The following is a 15,185-nucleotide window of genomic DNA, read 5'->3' as shown; positions in this document are numbered from 1 at the left end:
CCGCCTCTCCCCCCTTGGGCCAGCCTTGAACACAAGCAAGGATGACGGAGCATGCTGCCGTGAGGGAAAGGCCGAAGCTGACGAACTCCTACTTTCAGACTTCTTCCCAAGAGAGAAAAATAAACCTCTGTTGTTTAAGCCACTGCCTTAAGTTCCCTGTTTCTTGCGGCTGAGAGCATTCCTGTCAAGTCCCCATAAAATCCCTGGGAAAGCATCACATTGGCTTCAGGGGGGTCCTGTTCCCGCTGCGGAACTGACCATGGTGGTCGGCAGGGACGGGACTTGACAGCTGACCTCCGCAGAGCCGCTCCTGCCACACAGGATGGCTCCCCAGGGGAAGAGTGGGGGCAGTCAGCAAAGGAGGAAAATGGTGGTGACACTCTCTGCAACCCAGGATCTGTGGAGACAACAGACCTTGTTCTTGACCTAAGCTTTCTTCCATCACTTCCTGGAACATGGAGATATTGGCTTGTTTGTCTTCCAGACTTTTTATTGGGGAGGTGGAGGGAGGAACTGTCCACCAGGGGATTTTCCTGGCAATAAAAGACAAGCCATAAAGCCTGCACTAAATGCAGTGTGCAGTGTCCTTTCTATGCCCAGGACCAGGGCATGACCTTATCTGAATTCATCCTATCACATCTCAGTTCTTGCTACCAGGAAAGAAGAAGACAAATTTCTCCCTCTTCAGTCCTCTCCCCTTGCCCTGTAAGACTTTTGATTCAGACAGATCTGAGTCCTGACCTGTTTCCTGCATGCCAGAAGGTGGGCAGCCTCAGACTGTTACCTTCCCTCACCTGTATCTCTAATATGAGGGACAGAAGGGCCCACCATGGGGGAGAACGGTATGAGAAAGAGTAGGCCAAATGCCTGGCCCCTTGAGGCTCTGTGGCCAGCAGCAACACAGAGGGCAATTTCTCTGCAAACACTTCCCTGACAATCCCAGGATCCCAGGTAGCAAATCTGCTCCCAGTGGAGGCAGCAGGGAGCAAATGGAGACAGTGGCTGGGCCATATTCCCCAGCCTCCCCTGCAGGTAGGAGTGGTCATGTGACTGAGTTCCATTCCCCCCACACTTTCACCTTCTGTGGGCTGGATGCACACAGGCCTGGAGACCTCAGGAACCACAGTGGAAGATAGTGGGGCCATGAGATAAAAGGAGCTTGTGTTCTGAAACAATTTTTTGGGAGAGCCACTCACTCACTGGACACAGCCTTATTTGGCTTTTGGTGGGTGAGAAACAAACCTCTTAGGTGTCTGGCACATTCTGCCTTTTGGGCTTACTAATGTCCTAGCTTACCCACCACCTGGGGATGGCCTGTGAAGCCTTGTAGAATGGGTGATGGATGGCCAGTGAAGGAGGGCATTGTATGTGGGCATTGGCAAATGCAGAGGATGGGAGGTGACGTGGTCTGCAGAGCCGGTGGAAGCTACGCTATTTGATGATGAGAGCGGATGCTCCTTGAGCCCTCTTCCCTTGACTGCTAGACGGCAGCCCATGAAATCAAGCCTGGAGTTGTGGGAGGAGACGAGCCATAATAACAACAATGATGATAGCACTGTTGCTCTGGGCGTGAGGAGCTTGCCATCTGTCCAGTGGAGGCTGGGTCAAGGGCATCTGGACTGGGAGTCCAGAGGGCACACACGCCTACCCGCTGCCTTCCTGTTCCAGGCTTGCAGCCTTCCCCCGACTGCCTTCTTCAGGGACCCAAGCTTTACTCTCCTGAAACAGGTGGGAAGACAGGCCCAGAAATCATCCCTGAGGCCTGACTATTCAGGCAGGTTTTTTTCTTTGAGAGCCTAGAGGGAGCAGGAAGGGGGCAGGAAGGAGCCCGGGAGTAGGTGGAGTTGAGCCCCAAGCCCAGCTGCTACCTCCAGACAGGTTCCCTCACATTCTTGGGGCTCCCCTGCCCCACCCTGGCTCTTGTCTCATGCTCCCACCTGAGAGGCTGCACCTTCTCTCCCCCAGCCCTGCCTCAGCCTCACTGGAGAGGGGCAACTTAGGCTGGTTTCTTGATGCCTCACTTGATTAAAATGCAGAAGGCGCCTCTGTCCAAAAAATGTGGCTAGGCCCTAATAGCTCCCAGCCTTCTTGGCTGAGCGACCACTGGCTGCTGGCTGCCCTCATCCAGCACTTGACCAGGATAACAGATGAGGGAGCAGAGACCAGAGTGGATCACAAATCAGGCTTCAGACTCCTGGTCCAGTGCTCAGGCCGGATGGGAAGGACTGGTAATCAAGGGAGTGGAGTGGTGGGCAGCCCGCATGTCCCTTTCTGGGCTTCAGCTTCTTTGTTTGCAAAATGTGGATGATAATGGAAGATTTCGGGCTTAGAACTTTGCTGGCCCCTTATAAGCACTCCATAAATTAACAGTCCCCTCTATGACGTTAGCCCCTAGACTCCAATGGTAGGTCGCCTCATCTCAGTCTTCTGCCGCAGCCTGCCGCCTCCAAGGAAACGCTCTCTCAACCAGGTGCTTGAAGTCACAGCCCAGGGAATGGCTGTTGCCTGTCCTTTTTGCACCCTGCCCCAGCACTGAGCGGTCACCAGGGGCTCAAAACACCTCCACTGGGTTCAGTTGAGCCCGCTCCATGGGCTAGACATGCTGTGCGCTGCTCTCTTTTTCTTATTTTGATACAACAATGATTGATTCAGTAAAAGAAGTTCTAGAAGGATGTAAAGCAAAGAGTTAAAATTGTGTCATGTCTGTCTGCTCACAGCCCCACTCCTGCGCCTCCCGGGCTCCCTACGCACAGACAGTTCTGGGAACACGCCCTGCACAAGGCCTGGCATCTCCCTTTGTCCACCACACAGTGGGACCTGGACAGAGCTCCCGCAGTGCATGAGCCTTGTGTCAGGCTTTTCCATCACTGCATAGTTTGCCATGATGTGGCTGGGCCACCATCAGTGGAGCCAGAGCCCCCAGTGGACCTCTGGGCTGCAGCCCGTTTCCTTCTGTTTCTAACAGGGCTGCAGGGAAAACCCTCTGTGTGCCTCTTCATCCACACAGCACTGTTTGTGGATGCCTGGACATGAAGCTGATGGATGGCATGTACTGTTTATGTGGGGGACCGTCAAATCCCACCTCCTCAGCGGGCCGCTTTAGATGGCACATTCGCTGTGCCCAGCCCATGTGTGAGGGTGCCTGTCACCCCACATCTCCATCCTGGCAGCCTCAGCCCACTTGCCTCTCTTGTTTTCTTGTTCCATTCAAGGTGAATAGAGGCTCAAGCATCTTCTTGTGGCCATGCTGTTGGAGCTGGTCTCTCAGCCATCCAGCACTGGTTGAGATCTGTTTTGTCTCTATCTCAGAGGACACTGTCATAGGCACCCTCAGGAATGGGAATCACTGGGAAGAGGTTTGGGTCCACAGAGGCAGTATAGGGAGAGCTTTGGAATGGGTATTCTGGAGCTAGGGGGCCAGGTTCAAATCCTGGCCATGCCATTTGTTGGCTGTGTGACTTTGGGCAAGTTACTGAACATCTCTGTCTTGGCTGGGCCATCAGAAAAGCTGAGCTAGGAGAAGCACCCAGCTCAGATAGCTGTTGTGAAGTTTGCAAGTTTGCATGAGTTAGTACATACTCAGTGCTTCAAACAGTGCTGGACACATTAGCTGTTGATATTATTTTTGGGCAACTACCACACAGTGATGAGACCTGGAGGAATAATCAGGAGACAGGAACAGATATTGTTTATTGAACAGCTGACTGTGCCGAGTGCTTTGCATGAACTGTCTTATTTAGTCCCTGCAGCCAGAAGAACCTAAAGCCCTGAGAAGTAAAGTGCCCACCTGGAAATGGGAAGCCAATGCCTGCTGTGCCCGGGGCTGTGCTCCCTGTTCAGGTCCCAGTGAAGAGGGTGGCTGGCATGAGAGTGACCTGGCCCTGCTGGGAAATGAGATGTCCAGGGCTGGGGCCCGGTCCAGAGTTCTTTGATGAGGAACAGATGCACACAGAGTTCAGGCTCCCACCCACCCCTCCTCTGCAGCCTGGGGTTGGGGGCAGCAATAGCTTCCAGATGGGCCTGGTTCTAAGTGGTGCCTTAAGTGACGCAGTCTGGGTCTCATGGAGTGAGGCTCCAGGCCTCTTCCCTGGCTCTCATACCTTCTGGTCCTGGTAGACATCTGACTAGTGACCTTGGTTTGATCTGATTGACTTTGGGAGTGTTGGCCCTGCTCAGAGTCTCAGTTTCCCCATCTGAGAAACAAACATTTTTTGTCACGTTGGCCTGGCAGAGCTATTGTGTGCCAGGAAACTTAAGAAGTATGGGAGGATTTCCAAAATCGTGGAGGGCTGTGCACATGCGACAGAATCTCCTAGGCCAGATGCCCATGGAGAAGTAGGGCTTTTTTGTTTGGTTTTTAATTTCTATTCATATTTATTTTCTGAATGTATAATACATATCCACAGCACAAAACCTCAAAGGTACAAAAGGAAGGGGACATAGTGAAATGAGTCTTTTTTCCACCCTTATCCTCTAGACACCCAGACACCCACATCCCCATTCCCTGGGGCAACCCCTGTTATCAATTTCTTGTGAATCTGTCCAGAGATATTTTATACACATATAAGGGAATACATAAGAATTTTTTTATCCAATGATGACAAACTTCACACACTATTCTGCACTGTCCTTTTGTTACTGAGCAACACACTTTAGAGGTCTTTCTACATGACTCTATAAAGAGCACTTCATTCTTTATCATGCCTGACCAAGATGATATTTAAAACATCATACAACTATTCAGCATGGGCATTGACCAATCAGAATGGATCCCAGCAGCGCACGACCTCTGCAGCTGTACAGTATGGATAGCTGCTGCAGTCCTGTGTCTGCACAGTTTTTTGCTTGCTTGGATATGTCAACCAAGGATGTACTTAACCAATCTTTAACTGATGGAAACTTAGGCTGTCTCCAAGTTTTACTTTTTAAATCAACATTACAATGAATATCCATTTTTACATTTGTGGGAGGATACCTTTCCAAAAGGGAAATTGCATTCTACATCCATATGTAAAAAAACATTAATTTTTACCCATACCTCACACCATTCACAATTAGCTTGAAAGGGATCATACATCTGGATGTCAAATCTAAATCTGTAGAACATCCAGACAAAAACACAGGAGAAAATCTTTGTGACCCTAGGTCAGGCAAAGGTTTTCTCAGATAAGACACTAAAAACATGAACCTTAAAAGAAAAACAATGATAAATTTGATTTAATCAAAATTAAAACTTCTCTTCCTATGACACTTAAGAAATGAAAAGACAAGCCACAGATTGGGAGAACATATTTGCAAAAGTCATATCTGATAAAAGACTTGTATCTAGAATATATAAAGAGCTCTCATAACTCAATAATAAGAAAACAAATAATAGCAAAATATTTAAAAAATATACTTCACCAAAATATGGATATTGATGGCAAATAAGCACATGAAAAGGTACTCAGTATTATCAGTCATCAGTGAAATACAAATTAGAAACACAGTGAGATACCATTACCCACCTACTAGAATGACTAAAATTAAAAATACCTGGTAATACCAAGGGCTGGTGAGATCACATAGCGACTCGGAATTGGGAATACTATTTGGCAATATCTTATAAAATTAAACATTTACTTACCATATGACCCAGGAATCCTACCCTTAGGTATTTACCTTAGAGAAATTAAAATAGTGAAAAACCTGTATTCAAATATTTATAGTGGCTTTTCTCATAATCACCAATAGGTGAATGGATAAACAATAGACTACTACTCAGCAATAAAAAGGAATGAATCGCAGATACAAGGCAAAAATATGGATAAATCTCAAAGGCGCAATGTGGAGTGAAAGAAGCCAGGCTCCAGAGGCTACTTACTGTATGATTCTACATACATGACCTTCCGGAAAAGGCGAAACCATATGGACAGAGAGCAACTGAATAGTGTTTGCCAGGGGCTGGTGGGTGTAGGGGGAGAGGCGTCTCGCCAAGTGGTGTGAAAAGACTTTTCTACATCATGACTGTGATGGTGGTTATGTGATTGTACACGTTTGTCAAGATACAATGAACTTTATATCTCAAAGGGGTGAATTTTATTAACTGCGGTAAATTATGTTTCGATAAACCAATAACAAGTTCAATATTGAATATTTTAATATTCAAAAATATTTAAGAACATCATATGTGTGTTTGTAAGTTTAATAACTGTTTGCGAATGCCCTACAGAGGAAGAGGTGGCATCTGTTCATTGGTCCACCCTCACAGTGCGAAACTGCAAGAGGGGCTTTGCTGGGCAAGTAGGGAGTGGGCCTGGGGGTTCAGTGACTGGGCTGGAGGCTGTTTGCTGGGGTCTTCGGGCATGGCTGGATGTTGATCCCCTGCAGCCTGTGGATGGCACAGACAGTGGCTGCTGCTTGTCAGGTGACACCATATCTCACTCTTGCCCAGTGCTACTTTGGGGTCATTCATTCATCCCTCCAAGAATGACTGGGTCCCCCCTTGTGCCAGACTGGGCCCCAGAGGTGAGTCAGACCCAGGCCTTACCCTCATGGGACTTCCAGGCAAGAGGTAGACACATACAGTCAGGGATGACTCAGTCATGTTGGTACCCAGCTAAGGGGAGAGGCATCTGACCTACCTAGGGGGCTGCAGGGAAGGCTTCCAGGAGGAGGCAGAGTTAGGGCTGAAACCTATTCAATGGTTGGATTAACCAGGTGAAGAGGAGGGGAAGGGGGCTCCAGGAGGAGGGCACAGCGAGGGAAGGAGGTGAGGGATAAGGCTAGTGTGTGGGTACGTGCAGGAGCTGGTTCATACATTCTGCACCCATGAGCCTCTCTCTCTCCCTTGCAGTTTCCTCCTTTGAAGAACAGGTTCTCAAGCGAGGGACAGAATCTCTGTGCCTCAGTTTTGTCTTCTGTGAAACGAACACATTATGATCCCTTCTGTGCAGGGCTGTCGGAGGAGTGAGCGATCACAGAAAGTGAGTGATCTGGTACCCCTCAATGCAGTCCTTCCTTCCTCTTTCATTCATCCTGTAAATACCGACTGGGTGTCTAATGGGAGCAGGATGCTTGGGGTATGGCCGTGCACCAGGCAGAGTCAGGTGAGGGAGGCAGACATAAAGAGGTCAGGCATTAGATAAACAGCACCATTTAAAATCAATAATGGCTTTGAAGAAATTATTTTCAAAGGTGCTAAGTGGAGAATGACTTGGGGGGGTTGGTGGGGGCCATGATGTTTAGATAAGGTTAGCAGGGAAGCCTCTCTGAAAAGCGGACCTTTGCACTGAGACTCAGAGGAAGGGTAGAGGGAGGGCATTCACACAGAGGGGAATGCAGGTGCAAAGGCCCTGGGGCCGGAATGAGATCGGTGTGTCCAAGGCTAGGGAAGGCCAGGGTGGGTGGAGGGGGCAAAGAAGAGTGGGCGGGAGATAAGGTCAGAGAGCTCGTGGGGCTGATTAGGCAGGGTCTCGTGACCACCATGAGGAGCTTGGGTTTTATTCAAGGAGTGGGGAAACATCTCGCTTGCACGAGCCCCGACATAATGCAAGGGCCCCTCGAGATCCTTGTTCCTACCAGCTCCTGGCCTCCTGCCTCCTCCTCTGTGTTTCCTCCACTTGCCCCAGCCCATCTGGCAGTGGGGACCCCTTCCCTGAACCCCCTTTGCACGGACTCCTAAGGCCTGACCACTGCTCCATTTTTACACTGTGGGGTTAACAAAGCCATTGCCCAACCACAGCGCGCTGAGATCAGGAAGGAGCCCCACCAGCCTGCTATCTCCAGCTTCCACCCTAGAATCCCAGCCTTGCTCTGCTGGCTTCCTGGTCAGTGCTGCCCTCTCGTGGCCTAGAGAATCCTAGAACTCAGGCCACCCTCCAGGGTATCAGACAAAAGGGGAGGACAAAAGGAAGGGATGGAGTCACAAGAAGGGAACTTCGATTGGGAAGAGATAGTGGATTAGGTACGGCTTCCTGGAAGAGGAGTATTTAAGCTAAAGCACAGATATGATTTGGATCAAGGAGACTGACAAGCGAATGAAGGAATGAATGGAGTTATAATATCAAAAGCTACCACTGCTAAGCCCTACTATGTGTTGGGGCTTTACATACCGCCATCATTTCATTCTCTACCACCCCTGGGAATGGGGTTTTTCCTTTGGCCTCATTTGCAGCAGTGGAAAGGGAGATGCAGGGGCTGAAATGACAGGTCCAAGATCATGCAGACTGTTGGAATGTTCTGTCATCCCCCGCTTTGAGGTAGACCAAGGAACCCTCATGAGCTCAGGCACAATTCACGCCTGAATCTTGGTGTTTGAATGTCTCATCAGAATTTCACACCAGATTTGTACAGGGGATGGAAATGGAATCTGAGTAAACAGGGGAAAGCTGGTTGGGGACTGCTGTGCAGAGACTCACCTTGACAGCTGGAGTCTGCTCTTTGGCAGGCATCTGGGAATTGCACTGGGGGCTAAAAGGTGGGGCTTCACTCCTTGAGCTCAAGGATGTGTCTTCAAGACAGTATATGAAAAATGCTTCATTTTGGCATTTATGTCAAAGGCAGTTGAATCTTCATTAAGGGTATTTAAAGAACAGTTTGCAAAAGGTCTCCAAAGGATTTTGTTTATTTTTTTGGACTTGATAATATATTCCCATGTCTTAACAGTCTAAAGGAACCAAAGAGAAAAGCAAGTCTCCTTCTACCTGCTCCAACCCTGGCCCGTGCCCACTGCACACTGTTCCGTGGCTTGTTTTTCTCACTTAACCTGGCACTTTGGCAATTGCTCTGTCTCATCACACAAAACCCTCCCCCACATTGCTTCTCAGCTGCATGACATTCCATTTATGCTAAGAGATTATATGTTAAATAGATCTCCCATAGAGGTTTAAGAGGTTTCTAGTTTTTTGAGATTATACACAGGCTGTAGGGACCGGCTATATACCATGTCCACTTGTCATTTTGCACATGGGTGAGGCTAATTAGGGGAGAAGCCCTAGAAGTGGGTTGCTGGGTCAGGGGACATGTACACTGTAATTGTGATAGATGTCAACTTGCGTTCTGTAGAGGCTGGGCCATGTCTTTTTCCCTAGGAAGGCAGAGAGTGTGCCAGCTCACCCGCAGCCCAGCTGGGGGCCTGTGGTTTCAAAGTTTGGCTCTTTCCCAATCAGATAGGCGAGAAATGGTAGCAGTGTGATTTTACTGCCCTTTAATTTGAGTGAGGTTGACCATCTTTTCTGGTATGTATGTCAGCGTCATTTGGAGTTCCTTTCCCAGATGAAGCTTCTTTGCTGCACAATGCTGAGCTGGAGGCAGCTGTGGGGCGCTGGGCTTTCTTCCACATGATGCTCACCAATCCAGGCTGAGAGGGACGTGCCCCTGTGGCTGCCTGGGCACGAAGTGACCGCATGGTGGAAGGTAAGGTTCTGAGTTCCCACTCCACTCCTTACTTTGGGAGCCTCAGATTCCTCATCTGTAAAAAAAGTAGAAGAAGTAATAAAATCCACTTCAGAGAGCTCTGGGGAGGATGAATTTAAGTTTTAATATTAAGTGCCTGGCACAGTTCCTGGCTCAGGCTTATGGCTTAAGAAATGTCTATTGAATGAATAACTGAAATACATGTAATTATAAAAACTTTTATTGAGACTGTATATTAAACCCTTTCTTATGTATTAACTTATTTAAACCTTACAGTGACATCATGAGGTACTCTATTTTTTAATTTTTTATTAAGGTATTATTGATATACATTCTTATGAAGGTTTCACATGAAAAAAACACTGTGGTTACTACATTCATATTATCGAGTCCCCCCCAATACCCTATTGCAGTCACTGCCCATTGCCCATCAGTATAATAAGATGCCACAGAGACACTATTTGCCTTCTCTGTGCTACACTGTCTTCCCCGTGACCCCACCCACACCATGTGTACTAATCATGATACCTCTCAATCCCCTTCTCGCTTCCTCCCCACCCGCCCTTCCTCACCCCTCCCCTATGGTAACCACTAGTCCCTTCTTGGAGTCTGTGAGTCTGCTGCTTTGTTCCTTCAGTTTTGCTTCGTTGTTATACTCCACAAATGAGGGAAATCATTTGGTACTTGTCTTTCTCCACCTGGCTTATTTCACTGAGCATAATAACCTCTAGCTTCATCCATGTTGTTGCAAATGGTAGGATTTGTTTCTTTCTTACAGCTGAGTAGTATTCCATTGTGTATATGTACCACATCTTCTTTATCCATTCATCTACTGATGGACACTTAGGTTGCTTCCATATCTTGGCTATTGTAAATAGTGCTGCGATAAACATAGGGGTACATATGTCTTTTTGAATCTGAGAAGTTGTATTCTTTGGGTAAATTCCTAGGAGTGGGATTCCCAGATCAAATGGTATTTCTATTTTTAGTTTTTTGAGGAACCTCCATGTTGTTTTCCACAATGGTGGAACTACTTTGCATTCCCACCAGCAGTGTAGGCAGGTTCCCCTCTCTCTGCATCCTCGCCAGCATTTGTTGTTCTTAGTCTTTTTGATGCTGGCCATTCTAACTGGTGTGAGGTGATATCTCATTCTGGTTTTTATTTGCATTTCCCTGATAATTAGTGATGTGGAGCATCTTTTCACTTGCCTGTTGGCCGTCTGAATTTCTTCTTTGAAGAATTGTCTCTTCATGTCCTCTGCCCATCTTTTAATTGGGTTATTTTGCTTTTTGGGTGTTGAGGTGTGTGAGTTCTTAATATATTTTGGATGTTAACCCCTTGTCAGATATGTCATTTACAAATATATTCTCCCATACTGTAGGATGCCTTTTTGTTCTGTTGATGGTGTCCTTTGCTGTACAGAAGCTTTTTAGTTTGATGTAGTCCCACATGTTCATTTTTGCTTTTGTTTCCCTTGCTCGAGGAGATGAGTTCAGGAAGAAGTTGCTCATGTTTATATTCAGGAGATTTTTGCCTATGTTGTCTTCTAAGAGTTTTTATGGTTTCATGACTTACATTCAGGTCTTTGATCCATTTCGAGTTTACCTTTGTGTATGGGGTTAAACAATAATCCAGTTTCATGAAAATGGTAGCGGTGTGATTTTACTGCCCTTTAATTTAAGTGAGGTTGACCATCTTTTCTGGTATGTGTGTTCATATTTTTCTATTTCTTTCTGGGTCAGCCTTGGAAGGTTGTATTTTTCTAGAAAGTTGTCCATTTCTTCTAGGTTGTCCAGTTTGTTAGCATATAATTTTTCATAGTATTCTCTAATAATTCTTTCTGTTTCTGTGGTGTCTGTAGTGATTTTTCCTTTCTCATTTCTGATTCTGTTTGTGTGTGTAGACTCTCTCTTTTTTCTTGATAAGTCTGGTTAGGGGTCTATCTATTTTGTTTATTTTCTCAAAGAACCAGCTCTTGCTTTCATTGATTCTTTCTATTGTTTTATTCTTCTCGATTTTATTTATTTCTGCTCTAATCTTTATTATGTCCCTCCTTCTACTGACTTTGGGCCTCTATTGTTCTTCTTTTTCTAGTTTCGTTAATTGTGAGTTTACACTGTTCATATGGGATTGTTCTTCTTTCCTGAGGTAGGCCTGTATTGCAATATACTTCCCTCTTAGCACGGCCTTTGCTGCGTCCCACAGATTTTGCAGTGTTGAATTATTGTTGTCATTTGTCTCCAAATATTGTTTGATTTCTGTTTTTATTTGGTCATTGATCCATTGGTTATTTAGGAGCATGTTGTTAAGCCTCTATGTGTTTGTGGGATTTTTCATTTTCTTTGCATAATTTATTTCTAGTTTCATACCTTTGTGGTCTGAGAATCTGGTTGGTATAATTTCAATCTTCTCGAATTTACTAAGGCTCTTTTTGTGGCCTAGTATATGATCTATTCTTGAAAATGTTCCATGTGCACTTGAGAGAAATGTGTATCCTGCTGCTTTTGGGTGTAGAGTTCTGTAGATATCTGTTAGGTCCATCTGTTTCAATTGTTGTTCAGTGCCTCTGTCTCCTTACTTGTTTTCTGTCTGGTTGATCTGTCCTTTGGAGTGAGTAGAGTGCTGAAGCTTCGTAGAATGAATGTATTGCATTCTATTTCCCTTTTTAATTCTGCTAGTATTTGTTTCACATATGTAGATGCCCCTGTGTTGGGTGCATAGATATTTATAATGGTTATACCTTCTTATTGGATTGACCCCTTTATCATAATGTAATGTTCTTCTTTGTCTCTTGTGACTTTCTTTGTTTTGAAGTCTATTTTGTCTGATACAAGTACTGCAACTCCTGCTTTTTTCTCCCCATTAGTTGCATTAAATATCTTTTTTCATCCCTTCACTTTTAGTCTGTGTATGTCTTTGGTTTTGAAGTGAGTTTCTTGTAGGCAGCATGTAGATGGGTCTTGTTTTTTTAATCCATTCAGTGACCCTGTGTCTTTTGATTGGTGCATTCAGACCATTTACATTTAGGGTGATTATTGATAGGTATGTACTTACTGCCATTGCAGGTTTTAGATTTGTGATTACCAAAGGTTCAAGGTTAACTTCCTTACTATCTAAGAGTCTAACTTAACTCACTTAGTATGCTATTACAAACACAATCTAAAGATTCTTTTTTTTTCTCCTCCTTTTTATTCCTCTTCCATTTTTAATATATTAGGTATCATATTCTGTACTCTTTGTCTGTCCCTTGGCTAACTTTGGGGGTAGTTGATTTAATTTTGCATTTACTTAGTAATCAATTGTTCTAATTTCTTTACTGTTGTTTTATTACCCCTGGTGACAGCTGTTTAGCCTTAGGAATACTTCCTTCTATAGCAGTCCCTCCAAATTACACTGTAGAGACAGTTTGTGGGAGGTAAATTATCTCAGCTTTTGCTTATCTGGAAATTGTTTAATCCCTCCTTCAAATTTAAATGATAATCTTGCCAGATAGAGTATCCTTGGTTCCAGGCCCTTCTGCTTCATTGCATTAAATACATCATGCCACTCCCTTCTGGCCTGTAAGGTTTCTGCTGAGAAGTCTGAAGATAACCTGATGGGTTTTCCTTTGTATGTGATCTTATTTCTCTCTCTGGCTGCTTTTAATAATCTGTCCTTATCCTTGATCTTTGCCATTTTAATTATTATATGTCTTAGTGTTGTCTTCCTTGGGTCCCTTGTGTTGGGAGATCTGTGTATCTCCATGGCCTGAGAGACTATCTCCCTCCCCAAATTGGGGAAGTTTTTGGCAATTACCTCCTCAAAGACACTTTCTATCCCTTTTTCTCTGTCTTCTTCTTCTGGTAAGGGGTACTCTTCTTATGCTCTTTTACAGGTGAGGAACCTGAGGCACAGATAGAAGTACAGGGCCTTGCCTCAGGGCTCATAACTGTTCAGCAGTGGAGATGGGATTCGTGGCCTTGCTGTCTGGCTCTTACCTGCCTCACTTCCCTGCCCCTCCACCCTAGGAGAGCTGTGCCTCTTAACCCCTGGTCCAGTTGTCCACTCATGCAAAACAAATCTCCCTCACCTTGGAAGCATAAACCAACAACCATTTTATTGTTCTCATGGGTTCTGAGGCTCAGGAATTCAGACAGGGTGGAATGGGAGCAGTTTATCTCTGCTGGTGCTTTAGCTGGGAAGACCCCAGCTGGGGGCTAGAGTGGTCAGTGTTGGAGGACCCACTTCCAAGTCACAGGTCGGCTGGATGATTTATTCAGCCTGTAGGTGGCAGGTTGAATGGAAGACTATAGGTAAGGCTGGAAGTCATGGAGGGTGGATGGGGCAGCCAGCAGACCCCAGGGCTGAGTCCCTGTGTTCCAGGTTCTGGCAGCCTGAGGCTTGAAAATTCTCTGTAGCTTCATCTCCAGGCTTTTGCACATGCTGATTTCAGCAGCCAGGACGCCTCCCGACCCATTTCATGACTACCTCCTCATTCTTCAGTTCTCAGTCTGGCTATCTGGTCCTAGAGGAGCAGGTCCCTGAGCCCCCACAGGCTATAGACCGATTTGCTATCCCTTCTCCTAGATCCTGTCCTCTGTGGAAGGCCTTATCACACTACTCTAATCGACTTATCTGAAGACTGAAAGCTCCAGGGAAAGTCCTGGGTCTTTATCACCAGCACCCAGCAGGGTCCTGGGCACTTTATGTAAATTTATTGAATGGATGAATAGAATGGTTCGATGACTTTTGAAGGACTTTAACTTGAGCCTGAATTTCCTCTCTTATAAGTTAACTTTCCTGGTTGCTTTGAAGGTAGAAGGAGTAAAAGGTATGAAAATGTACATATATAGGAGGAAGATGGAAAAATGGTAGTTATTATGATCTATATTGAGGAAAGAAATGCAAAAGAAATGAGATCCTGCCCCTCCAACACTTAGCAGTGCCTGACACATAATAGGTGCTCAATACATATGACATTCTTCTTGTTAATCATTATCATTTTTGTTATTTTAAGACTGTTCCTGAGTCTGAAGGACCATAATGGTTTAGATTTTTCCTAGAAGTGAAAATAGAGAAGTATAACATTTCACCACCACTTGTGGCTGGGGGCCCTGAAAAATTGCTGCAGTCGTGGTTACTGGCTGTGGGATGCTGGTCTTGGGTCCTCTGCGGGGGTGCCCCTCTATGTAGGAAAGGGCTGGAGCCCCAGACCTTCAAGGTCAGACACTCTCTGCACTGCTGTGAACGCCACTCAGCCAAAGCCACCATCGCAACTTCTGTTGTTCAGCCTGAGGCGGGAGGCATCCTCTCCCTTGCCATCCACCCCTCACCAGCCAGTACTGCTAGGAGAGAAAAGCATGCATCCTATTTCAGAAGAGCCCAGGTACAATCTGGGCGACTGCCCTCTTTCTGTCCGGGCGGCGCCCTCTATTGGCAGGAGGTGGGAACGACAGGCGGGGGCCGTGGCGTGTTCAGCAGGAATGCCGGCCGACCGAGCGAGCGAGCGAGCGCAGGGGGTGGAAAGTCGGCCTGCGGAGAAAGCCCTGGCATGGCCCCGCTGGAACCAGGGCAGGAGGGCTCGCGCAAGAATTCCTCCGGACGGGCAGAGCCGTTGTTCTTTCACTGGAATAGCATGCAGAGTGGAGCACTTGGAACTGCTGGGTGACCACGATCCATCTCTGAGCTTCGCCTCCAAGAGGCAGTTAGATGGGAGGGTCTCCTTCCCAGCAAGACGCCCCAGTCCTTGGGAGAATGTGAGAGAGGCTGGGATGGAAAAGAATTAGGAGGTGGAGGGGCAGAGAGGGAA

The 15,185-nt window shown here is 46.4% G+C and overlaps 1 protein-coding gene across 2 annotated transcripts in view; it reads right to left on the bottom strand.

Moving 5' to 3' along the window:
• Window positions 1-9,131: 9,131 nt before the first annotated feature.
• Window positions 9,132-15,185, bottom strand: part of RSPO4 (R-spondin 4) — a 39,906-nt gene continuing 33,852 nt past the window's right edge. For both annotated transcript variants that reach the window (XM_036924550.2, XM_057503236.1), the window contains one exon: window positions 9,132-9,451. The gene's annotated coding sequence lies outside the window, so the exon portion shown is untranslated. The remainder of the gene's footprint in view (window positions 9,452-15,185) is intronic.

This window comes from Manis pentadactyla, chromosome 5 (assembly GCF_030020395.1).
Source record: "Manis pentadactyla isolate mManPen7 chromosome 5, mManPen7.hap1, whole genome shotgun sequence".
Taxonomy (NCBI): domain Eukaryota; kingdom Metazoa; phylum Chordata; class Mammalia; order Pholidota; family Manidae; genus Manis; species Manis pentadactyla.
This window is presented reverse-complemented; position numbering and strand designations above follow the sequence as displayed.